Here is a 12,611-nt window from a genome sequence, read left to right as displayed (position 1 = left end):
CTAATCAATATCAATGCACATGTCAATAGTCTATTCCAATGACCAATCTTGAGCTCAAATATCAATCATGATCACTTATAGTATCCTATGACATGGCTACCAAGCTCCCCCCGACAAGGTCTCCATTTATATTAGCGATGATTGGCCTACAAGGATATTCTAAATTAGTATGCATATTCACAAACCTTTCAATGGGCTCATAAAGATATTGAGCATCGGCACTAACCCACAACAGCATACTTCACAATCCATAAAAGCTAAATCCATAATCATGTCATAAATCAATCTACAAAACAAATCATGTGACATTTCGCAGCTCAACTAATCCAACAGAATACCTTTTTGCAATTCATTATATAAATACGTCTTGAACGATTTCAAATAACAAATATGGTAGTAAATGCTTGATCAGCTTTTTTATGCAACAACAATGTCATTTTGTATCTCATACCATATGAAATTTATTATCACCTTTCAAAATATGAGTTTTACAAACTTAAGGAAGAGATAACATCACTCACTCAAACGACGGAGATTATTTGGATTGTAGAACTCGTAATCCTATTAAATAAGCGAGAAATAATGTTAAAACTGAGAAAATTGCCACCTCAATTATGATTCAGCTAAGCTAAGTTTAAATGCTGACAAAATGATTCAAATGCGCCCACAAATTGCTTGTCCAAAGCAATTATTTAAAGTCAATGTAGAGTTTAAGCGCGAAACTTGGTCATGTTATAACTTTCTCCACCAAACTCTATTACAAGCGAACTTACATTCAAAGTGAATATCTGTCGAAGTACTAGAGGACCCAGAATCTTGACCAACTCAAAATTGTGCCGAAAATCGTTGAAATGTGGCCCAAAAGCAGCTGTTCAAGCACAGTTCATCAGTTGCAGCCAATTTCAAAAAAAAAAAAAAATTTCGAGCAAACCGTAAATCTAAATTGAGTTATGTAAAATTTTAATGCTCCACGACATCCTAAAATCATTTTTATATATATCCGCAGCTCAACGACTCGTTAATAAAATGTTATAGTTCAAAATCCACAAAGCAATTGTGTAAAATTTCCACTTCCTCAGTACACATGCAAATCCGGGTTTGACAAAATCACTGAAATTCAAATCTATGTACACACTCGCAAGATTAACATCTTTGGGGCCTCGCTAAAAATTTAATTATTGTTCTTACATGCGCCAAAGTATCCCTAGACATTTGTCATTAAAGACGAGGCAATGAAAATCTCGCAAAATAAAGTCACTCTTTGAATTTAATTTAAATTTTAGGCTTTTCATTTAAGGTGATCAGATATGTTTAAATAATTTTGAATTAGGAAAAGTACTAAAAAAATCCTAAACCTATTGTATTTGTACCAATCAAATCCTAAACTTTTCAATTGACTAATTTAGTTCTAAACCTTTTAATATTGGTACCAATTCAGTTTACTCAGCCAATTTTGGCTGGTTGGCCGACGCTAACGTAGACGTCGTCGGTGGCCGGATGTTGACATGGCAATTTTTAATATTTTTTTATTAATTTTTATTAATTGTTTTTTCTATTTCGATATCCCGCTTTGTGTTAGATTTGTCAAAATGGATTATTGATTAAAAGTATTTAAACATATCGTGATCACCTTACTAAAAGAGGATGAGAGTGAATACACGGAGGGGAGGCAATCGCAAACTTCCATCTGACCACGTTGTCCCATCCCATTGAGTTGGAACCATTTTTGTATCTCGGAGCTTTTGTTCTTTTGCTTTGTAAGTTAGCGGAGCAGTAGATTTTTTGTTTTTGGTCGAAGGAATAGCAAATGGTTGGACTGGTAATTTATAATCGAATTTTTTTTTTTTATGGTTTTTGTTTTATTTTTTCCTTTTTTTTTTCTTTTGAAGATATTGCATAAGCGATAATCAGAACTGACACAATCCAAGGGTAGTTAGACACCTCAAGAATATCATGGAACTCTTGCGAGAACAGAAGTTTCTCTTTATTAGACAAGGGTGACTCTTTTAGGCTTTTCTCATGGTCTGACAGATTTGATACAATGTAAGAAAATTATGGCAATCGACACATAATTAGTAGGGATGTTTATTGATTCAGTCCAATCTAGGAATACAACCGAATCGGACCAATAAATTTTAGATGGTTCTTAGAAGACTAGTTTGCTCTTGGCTCCAAAAATTTGAAATTGCGAATAATCGATCCGATTTTCGATTTCACATAAGGAATGGAACCAATGAATCGGCCCATTTTTTAATTTTTTATTTTATTTTGAAGCAAAGAGAACCCTAATTTCTAAATAAGGTTTCAATTTCAAAAAAAAAAAAAAGAGGTTAATATCACCAAAAACTCTAAATCAATACATCTGTGACAAATTTACCCCAAATGATCACAAAAAACCTTAGACTTGTATACTTATGATAATTTTTTTTTTTTTACTATCAAAAACCCAAAACTAGTATCCTCCATTAAATTGGATTAATGCTACGAAAAATCACAAAACTGGTAGAATTGTAACAAATGGAGAGTAAAATCTCAAATTGGTATACCGATCAATCATCAACCGTTATCAAATTCAATAATTCAACAGTAAAATTTAACGGAAACTAATAGAATGTAAATTTATTATAAATGTACCAATTTAATATAAATTTGTTCAGGATGTACTAGTTTAGGGTTTTTTTTATAGTATTAACTAAAAAAGGGTTGCTGTACTAGTCTTTCCCGAGGTATAGAGACCCAGTCCTTAGGAGTCATTCAGGCACGGGGAGCATGTGGCGGAGTCCTCGGTCACAAAAAAAAAAAACTAAAAAAAGGGTTTGTTTGCTTCAAAATAAATAAAAAAGTAAGGACCTGATTATGAACATGGGCCGATGCATTGGTTTGCTTCACCCCCGAGTAATTAGGACCTGATTATACACATTTCAGAACATTCGGGCTTAATGGTAAATTTTTTAAATATCTAGACTGTGCACAAGTTATCGGAACTTGTAATCTTCCTTATCAAGAAAAACGCCCCTCTCACTTCTCCCTCCCTCTCGTCTCGTAAGTCTCGCTTCCGCGCCTTCTTGAACTCAAGGTCCTTGCTCTTCTCTCCCTCTCACCACCTCACCGTCGACCACGGCAGTTGCTGAAGCTCAAGGAGTGCGTGTCTCCCTTTCTCTCCGTGTTTTCTCATCCGTGCGTGGCGCCCTCTCACCTCTCTGTTTTGGTCCTGATTGAGCATTTCAAAGTTCCATATATGTTTTGAGTCCTATTCGGTTGTTAAGTTTTAGTTGCATTTGTTATTCACATTAGTCTTTGCCCTCTGGAAGGTTGATAATTTAATCATTGAGGGGGTGGGGTACCACCTTACTCCACGGGGTGCCCTGCCTTGCGGCATGGGGCAATGGGAGGGCGGTGGTTTGGCCCACGGGATTGGCTGTGCACATGTCTAGTTGGCTTCCTTGTTTGAGCAAGCTTCAGTGCGGTTTCTTTGCAATTACTTTTACTTTGTCGATTCGAAGAGGAGGCAGAATATGTAAAGATCATATTGCTTATTCCCCTGCTGCTGTCCTTACCTGCAAACCTCTCTTAAGAGGATTTCTTTTTATTACTCTGGAGTGTGTAGCAATGATGAGAGTGCCGCAAATTTAGATGCTGTTCTCACCCTTTATGTCGAGTTTATTGTCGTTAATTGCTGCATTGTTGAGTGGCCAGCTTCTGTTGGCTATAGGAGGTTGTAGTGTGTCTGAAGTTGAGTCGTCTATAGTTTTCGGATAGATATACTACATCCTCAACAACCAGCCATAGCGTCTGGTGCTTTGAGTTTGAGGATGTATCATTTTTTTTAGCATTGTTGAATTTTTTACATCAATTGGAAGTAATCTGAAACTATTTGACAGGAACTGAGTAACAGTTTTCTGGTTCTTCTGTGGGCAGTGATGGGCTCTGATGGAAGTAAAAGATCAGTGGCTCCTCGAACTCTCAGTGTTAGAAATTTTGCAGAATCTGGAGCTGCTGAGATGGAGAATCTACACTCCATCGTAGCCAACAAATTGAGCAATAACTTTCACTCTCGTAGGGATAAGAGGAGGAGAACCACTGCCCATGACAACCAACTAGCCAATAGAAGGCATAGGGAGAGGCGAAAGGATTCACAGGTGGCTGGTGCTGATCGCAATCCTGCAGCTCCAGGCAAAGTTCCTTGACAGGTACGGTGCAGAAATGAGCTGAAACAAAATCCTGAGAGTGGTTTCTGTACATCCGGGGATGGAACTAGGAGACTCAGAACTCATGTTTGGCATGCAAAGTGGTTTACTATGACCAAGTTGTGGGGTTTTTACCTTCCTCTCGGTTTGCAGGGCAGGTGATTAAGTTGTCTTTTTCACAATGTTATCATGACTTGATACACTGTTTTTAATGGATTAGGGCAATTGACAGGGTATGTTAAGCTTGGTGTTTTTTCTCCCCCAGAGGGTTCTGTCGATAGCAACTTGTCTTTTGCCCACTTCTTAAACTTGTTTATTATTGGATGTGACTGGAATTTGAATCCATAGAAAGACATATGCATTTAGACTTTTCAACATATTCATTTTTTTTTTCTGTGTTGTAGAGGGAGGGGTTCAAGAGCTCTCTTGAAGCGGTATAAGCAAGGAGTAGTCATTCATGATGCTAGTTACCATTTTGCTGTCCAGTTGGAGGGTCCAGAGGTGGCATCTTATGTCTTTGAACTTGCATAATCGGTGTCATTATGTATATGTGAGCACATGTGTTTTCATTGTTACTTCTGTTAAGCTTTTTGCCTTGGAGCTTTAGCAGCTTAAGCAAACTGATTATCATTTTAGCTTAGAACTGGACAGTCTCCTCTTTTGTTCAGTAATATTGTAATCAAACTAGCAATTACTTTCTATGGTTGCAGGATTCTTTGACTTCATTGTTAGATAGAGTGCTAGTTCCATCTCCATCTGCACATGCAATGGACATGTCTCATTCAATTCTTTCTGGTGTTACATATGGAAGGGCTATGGTAAACAATTCAATGGAATTCAAGGTAAACGAATGATGAATTTAAATCCAACGGTTGTAACTTCTTAACTCGTGTATTGCAGCTTCATCATGCTGGGACACCTCTTTCCAAGCCAATTGCTCCGGTTATGTATATGTGGAGACATTTGGACCAGCATAATACTGGTAAAGTTCAGCAGGATTGCACTTTAAATGGGGAAGGTGTACCTGAGAATATCGATGGCTCTGTTCCATTTTGTCGTCTATGGGTCTGGATACATACATCAGCCTTTACTGAAGGATCTGATGCTCTAAAGTGTGCATGTCAAAAGGAGGTATTGCTTTCTTATAGTTCTTTCACTCAATTTATCAATAAAATACATTAGGACTATGACATTAGTGGTAGCAAAATTGTATATCCACTTTTACCAAAGTCAAAGTCAAGCTTATAGGTCGTAGCAGATTTCTGTTTACAATTGTTGCCATGATTATGGAAATGCCTACCTCCCTTCTACCAAAAGAAAGAGGGATATAAAAGGGAAAAGGCTTAAGAAAATCACACCATTTTTGGCTTTATATTTAGTGTGTTGCACTAACTGCATGATCCACTTGACTGGATTTCCTGCTCATTCTGTTAAATCAAGAATTTCAAGGTTGATCATTAAATCACTTAAATATTGGGCTCCTAGCAATATAAAGTGGCTGGCATGGCAATGATTCTCTACATCTTCATCATTTCCTTTCTTTCACATCAGATGGATGAATTGGGTAGTTTCATCCGTCGCTCTTCGCTTGAGAGTCATCTTACAAAGTTGGAAGTTATGGGATCAGGTGCCTTTAAGCTTCTTCAGAAGATTTTACATCCAATAAGACAGTGAGTTATCAAGGAGCATGACAATTCCAATTTTTCCTAGTTATTTATTTGAAATTGGCTAAATGGTTCTGGTTGGTTGTGCAGAATTTTAAAAAGACCTTTTCAGTTGAAGAAGCATTCTTCTGTCGAGGCTGGTATGGATGAAAAGAAGATGAAATGTGACTTGCTTCACAACGAGGACGATTTTCATTCACATGCAATTCTCTCTCTCATGGTCAAGGACCCTCAGGAATACAAGGACGAAGAAGCTGTTAATGATTCAGAAATGATAGCTCTTAGCAAAGTTGACTAGGTTTTATCACATGCAACTGAAAAGCAGTCATCTACGACACAACCTTTGGACAAAGCAGGAGGTTTACTCCTATTGTCACAGGCACATCATGGTTTGTGGGATGCTGCTTCAGGAATAAGAACCCCAATTGAAGAGAATGTTCTTCACGTAGAGAGGCACAAGAAGTGTACAGATTTCTTGTGCTTGGATAATCTTAACTCTGGGATGTCAAATTATTTAGATAGGTCACAGTCTTCAAGATCCTGCCCTACAATGCTTCTAAGAAATGGGAGCACACATGACTGTCTTAAAGGGTAAATAAATTTAGCTGTTGATGCCATGATAAGTTTCTGGCTTGTTGCTTTATAAGACATCTCGATAAAGGGGAGGCATAGCTGCAGAGAGAGATTGTTTACACAAAGGCTTGCTATAGTTTTTTATTTTTTTATTTTTTTATTTACTTATTTCTTCTTTGAGGAATCTGGACATCTTTTGCTTGGTAAAAAGTACACAACGCCTATCTGGGAAGCTGTAATATAGAGTTGGGGCGACAAGTTACCTTAAGTATTTGTATTTCATGCAAGGAATTAGTTCAGTGTCCTAGTTAAGTTCTCAGTAGTAAATACAAAAATGCAGGAGGAAAGAAGATTCTCTACCTTTTTATTCATAATTGGAGAGATTTTCTTGGAGAATTTATTTAATCTTTTAGTCTGAATTGGAAAAGATCTTGACCTTGTGCTTGGCTTATCTGATAATCATTCAATTAAAGAAATTATTAATAATTTGTGCTGGAGCTGCTCTTTATCTATTTGTCATTTGCAACCTGTTAGTCTTCTTCTTTCCTTTTATTGTATCCTCAGCAGTATTGGTTATTTATATCCAGTCCTGATTATGGCTTTGGATGTCAAGTTGTTTTATGTGTTGGTTAGTCTGTGCAATCACATGAGGGGGTAATGAGCCTTATCTGAATATCCAAGTTCTAGGACCTCCTTAGGAGGTTGCAATGGGCTGTAGGTGTGTGCATGTGATGATTATTAGCCCCTTCCATTTTTCTCCAACCCCATTTAGAATACTCATCATATGAAAAATGAATTCATAATTGTCGTTTTCTTTTTAGATGATCAATCATACTCCCCTTGAGTTGGGTTAAGGCCTTCTGGATTCCTCTTATTTCCAAGGGGGCTCATGCGATAGGCTTGAGGGAGAAGCACTGGATTGCAAAAGATCTAAGTTTTGAAGCGTGAATATGTGATCTACTATGGTTGGTTGTTAAAAGTAGCATGCAATTCTCATTTGGCAGGCTTACCTGCCCCACTTTCCATGGGATTATCCTGATTGCAATGCGTACACATCCCTTATGGCAATCAAAGCTGCTGCTTCTCATTCAAAAGCAGTTTGCCATCCTCCTGCGGTCAGAGCTCCTAAAGTTCCCATTCCACCACCATGGAGTACTATTTGCCCTTTTGACAAAGCATATACTACTGGGGTAGATACTCTGATCTCCAGTGAAAGAAGCACAAGCAACAGCAGTTCTCCATCAAGCTTGACAAATAGTAGCTCAGGCGTGACATCATTGTGACCCCAAGATCATAGGTGTGGTTTTAGGGGTTCTGTATTCAGGACAAACAAGGAGCTGACCTGCTTCCTTGAAGATAACTATGGTGGTCATTCATTTTTGTTTCCTCGCAAAATGGTGAATGATAGGAGTTTCTTGAAGGCTTTGAAGGACAAGAGCAATGTTGGTGGGTTGGCAAATGGGATCTCTCAAATCATGGCTTGTCATGACTAATGTATCGTAAGGGTGATACTGCATGCTTTAAAGGAAGGTTTCTTTGAAGGAGGAGCGATTGTATGTGCACCTCATTTCACTGATATATCATCATGGGCTTCAAGTTCACTACTTTCCTCCATTTATTATTATTATGATATGATGTTCTTTTAGTTTTTTTCAAAATTTTCTCTCATCATTATTTGCTGTATCCATTCTGGTTGGCTTAATCACCCGCTTGGGCCATGTTATCAATATGTTTTTAGAGAATATAAAATATGGAGGATATGATGTTTGCACCTGTCCAGTTTGATTGGCGCAAATACATCTTTCTCATGTTGTGAGTATGGGAAAATATTGAAATGCAGTTCTAAATTTCAGTGTCTTTTGATTGAATTTTTTTTTGTTTGGTAACATTCTTTAGAAACTCTTGACCCCAAAACCTACGTTTCAGGCCCACAGTCCAAAGCAGCCACCTGCTTTCACTAAATCACTTTGAGATGCCAAAGCTGCTTTTCGAAATTTTCAAAAGCTCACCTAGAGGCTTCAATTTTTTTTTCCTGACTAATGAGGGTATAAGTGAAAGTGTCAACTTTGCAAGGTGAAACATCAATGAAAGCATTTCTTTTTTATCGTCTTATCTGCTCAATTTAAAGCTTTGGACTTACTTTTGAAAGCACTTCCTTTTGTTGTCTTATCTCCTCAATTTAAAGCTTTGGACTTACTTTATTGGCTTTGTACTGTTCTAGCTTATTCATCTGAAATAAGCTTCCACTTGCCATGCTATTAATTTGCCTTCTTGGGTCTGTCCTTTGGATCTCTCTCTCTCTCTCTCTCTCTCTCTCTCGTATGATTCAGATTTGTATGCTGCGATCGGTGCAGGCTAGAAAACAATGAAATTGGTCTATGAATGCCACAATCAGCTGCGGCTTCATACTTCAAAGAGGTTTGTCCTGGGGAATGGGAAATCCAAGTGCCAGAAGACCAAGTTGCTATGGAGTCACCGTTGGCCTATTGGATTTGTAAAACGGGATTCCTTCGGGGCAGGTTGGAGAACATCCTTTCCTGAACAACTGTTCTCAATTTAATACATCAAAATAATTGTGCATATAGTGCACATGCTTCCAAACTACTGTCATACTGCATGCAATAATGTTTGTTTGTTTTATTATTATTAATATTATTTCTTATTCAGCAAGAAGCCGACAGCAGAAGCTTTCTGTGAGGTAAACTATCTAGCTCATCTTAGAGAGGAGCAGTGGACCGAGATGTCCGTGGAATGGAGGAAAAAGGAGATATATGTTCTAGTGAGGAATATGAGGTCTTCAGCATATAGACTTGCCCTAGCCACTATTGTCCTGGAACAACAGTCAGATGATTTGGAATTCATGTAAGATGGTGGTCTTTGTTTTTCCCTGATGACACTGGATGAGCTGGTAAGTGTAAGACCATTTTGAGTTTGCACTCAGTATATTATGCAGCATTGCTCTATGAGTTTTTGGAGTCAATTTGTTCTGAGGACAAAGCGCTAGTGCTTGATATGGAAGCCTGGTTCTTTTGAGTTTCTCTGATACCTGCTTCTCCTGAGGTTGTCACAAAATTTCAAAGTAGAGTCAAAGCTAAAGGATAATTTAAGAAGTGAGGAGAAAGCAGCAACAGTTTTGTTAGAGTGTCTCTCTATCTTTTTTGTTAATTTTCTTTTTTGGTCGAACTCTTCTTTATTAAATTAAATGACTTGCTGTGGAGTCATGGAAGAGGAAAAAAAAAATGTAAATAATGTGAGGTTTTATTGAAGAATGCCGAGAGGGCATCAGCACAGCTCCAGAATCCAGAGGATTATAAAACCCAGTTTAAGCTCTCAGATATCACCTCAATCATTAATTGATTAGGTTGTACTCTTAGATCACAAATATGGATGCTACTGTAACATGCTTCACTATGTCTAGAGTGATTAGCCAAGCCTTATGGCCACCATTCATAGATTTAAGACAAATTTTGTTGGAGTCCTCTGCTGACTATATTTAGCAGACAACGTGGTTGACACTGAGCTCAATGGTCTAAGTGACTGTCAAGGTCCCAAATCGAATTATAATTGAAGCCTTCACTAATGCCTGATGGAGTGAGAGACGTGGATGTGGTGTTACTTTTTTAGTCAAAACTAAAAGTTGGTAGATAAAATTTGCCTCGTGCCCCAGTCAATAGTTTTTTTATAAGTTTATTCCAGAAAAGAAAAGACCCAACATAATCATATAATGATGTTCCACATGTTATTGCCATGATTTTTATTCTGAATTTTGCTAAATTAAAAATTTCTGGGATATAAAAATCGCAGAACTATTGATTGATTTCCAATGGTTGTTGCTGCAACTGTCTGCCATTTTATGTCATGTTATTTCCATCTATCTGCTGATTTGAACTACAACACTGTACAAAGCACCAATCAATATCTCCTGATGCCATGTTTAGCACATCTCTCCTCAGGCTGCATTAGTCGTGTTGTTGCCTGATCATCTGCCTTGCTATGACCACTGGATAACTTCTTGTCATCTCCCTACAAGTTCATGCTTGGCCGAGCCATCAATGAAGCGGAGCAGCTTGGTGCCTCTCATTGCCGACGTGGCAGATGTTGCTCCAAATCAGCCCAGTCCCAGTACAGTTCCAGCCGCTTTCACGTGATGTCTCCGAGGTACGTTCTATGCGCAACGCATTTGTTACTGCTATTTGGAGATTGGGTCTCTCAAGGGGGGTTGATAAATAATTTGGAGGGATTCAAGTGTACTGATTGATTGTTTGATAACACTATGGCATCTTACTTTTGCTTAAACAAAATAAATCAGCAAAAAACTGGTCTTCTTTGCCTTTTCTTCTGCTATTCAAACCTATTTAATTGTGAAATAATTGACATTTTCATGTCCATTCACCCATCATTGCAACAGATTGTTGCCAGACCGATATGGTGTTGGATGAGGCAGCGAAGGTTGCCTTTTGTGATCTGCTGCTGCTAAATGTCCCTCGAAATCCCAATTGGAATGTTTTTCCTCCAAGAACTCACTTCTCAGCTTGGTATGCAAGTTTCTGAAGTTGAGTCCATAAATTACTATTTGCTCAGCTGATCGAGGTTAAATATTTCAGTGGATGTTATGCTGCAAACAGGAGTAAGTTTCTTAACTAGCGTGCAATACGCAACCAACTCTCCCCTCTCTTCACATAGGGTCCATCTGAGGCCTTCACTGGCTGGCAAGTACGAAAATCTCAGCAGCGCTCGCTCTAAGGCACCTCCACCATCTGAAGGTAAACCTAGCGCTCCAGGCATCTGTTCTCATGTTTATATCAAGCATGCGTACTTTCCAATAGTCTGTCGAAAGATGTACATGTTGGAAACGCTTCAGCACCCTGTCCCGATACTCATGGTGGTTTTCTGATCGTCATATATGGGCTGGGCTTACATAGGGATTGTGGAAAGGAAAAAGGAAATCCAAAACAAGGACTTGAGTGTACTGGCTCCTTGCAAGCTATCAAAACCTTCGAGAAGTTCAAGGACCATTCTGTTTAGCAATCTCGTAATTGCCTAATAATGTGAAAAAGGTGCTGCTTCTGCAGTTGTTTGACTTGCCTTATTTGGTATCTTATGGAAAGGTCAAAAGACGAGTCTGATCTGAATTTTGGAGTCGACTCTTTCCTAAGTAGTGTGAACTCATGCCTCAGTTTTCGATGGTTCATTTCTGTAGGAAGTATGTTAGTTTTATTAGATCGCCACAAGGTCATTAGCCAGCTGGTCATAGATGGTGTCCTACTCTGTGAAGTTCGTGAGCGTGCAGTCTTCTAATCATTGAGCAAGCGATAAACACAACCCACTTGGGCAATTTTAAGGATTCAATACGAACCAAGTATGTCTACGGATCCACTTCCCCTCCTCGTATGGTCCGTGTCGGCCCATGAACTTGCCATGTTCCTGATAATCAGCGTTGTTCTTGCGAGTTATTATTATTATTATTATTATTATTATTATTATTATTATTATTATTATTATTATTTTTGGATTTGGAGAAGAACCGATAGATGATTCAATGGACAAACCTCTTTATCTTCAACAAATAGATGGATAACCAATAAGCTTGTTAAGGCTCAAATTGGATGAGTTAAGCTCAAGCCCAAATTGTCAAACCCAAACTCAAACCTTATGTCCATGAATAGTGTGATGTAACATCATGTGCATGGGGAAATTTGAAATATCTTAAACCTATTATATTTGTGTCTATTCAATTTTAAACATTTCAATATGGCCGATTTAATTCTAAACCTTTTGATAAGCAATGTAATTCTTTTGGCCAATTTCAATGAAATCTTTGATGCGGATGTCAGCCATTTTATTTAGAACGGTTGATGTTGGCATAGATATTTTTTTAAAAATAATTTTTATGAATTATTTATCTATTTTTTAGTTTTTTCTTTTATTTTTCAATGTGATTGTTGAGGGCCACAAAGCCCTAGGCAGTGACAATTAAAAAAAAGAAAGGATTTATTTGGTAATGATTTCTGTTCAAAACTCAGGACAAAAAGGAAAGTTTGAAAAAATTTCAAAGTCAATGATTTATGTTCAAAATTGACCAAAATGACTAAATTGGTAATCTGTTTATAATTGAATTGACTCCAGTGCAATAGATTTACGGATTTATTTGGTAATTTCCTCCACATGGAGGATCGGTGACAATTTC

The 12,611-nt window shown here is 37.8% G+C and overlaps 1 pseudogene; it reads left to right on the top strand.

The window, feature by feature from the left end:
* Positions 1-3,016: 3,016 nt before the first annotated feature.
* Positions 3,017-11,779, top strand: LOC104443279 (annotated as a pseudogene).
* Positions 11,780-12,611: the final 832 nt, after the last annotated feature.

The sequence above is a fragment of the Eucalyptus grandis genome, chromosome 4 (assembly GCF_016545825.1).
Source record: "Eucalyptus grandis isolate ANBG69807.140 chromosome 4, ASM1654582v1, whole genome shotgun sequence".
In the NCBI taxonomy this organism is placed as follows: Eukaryota; Viridiplantae; Streptophyta; class Magnoliopsida; order Myrtales; family Myrtaceae; genus Eucalyptus; species Eucalyptus grandis.
The sequence above is the reverse complement of the archived record's forward strand: the minus strand, read 5'-3'. Positions and strand labels throughout refer to the sequence as shown.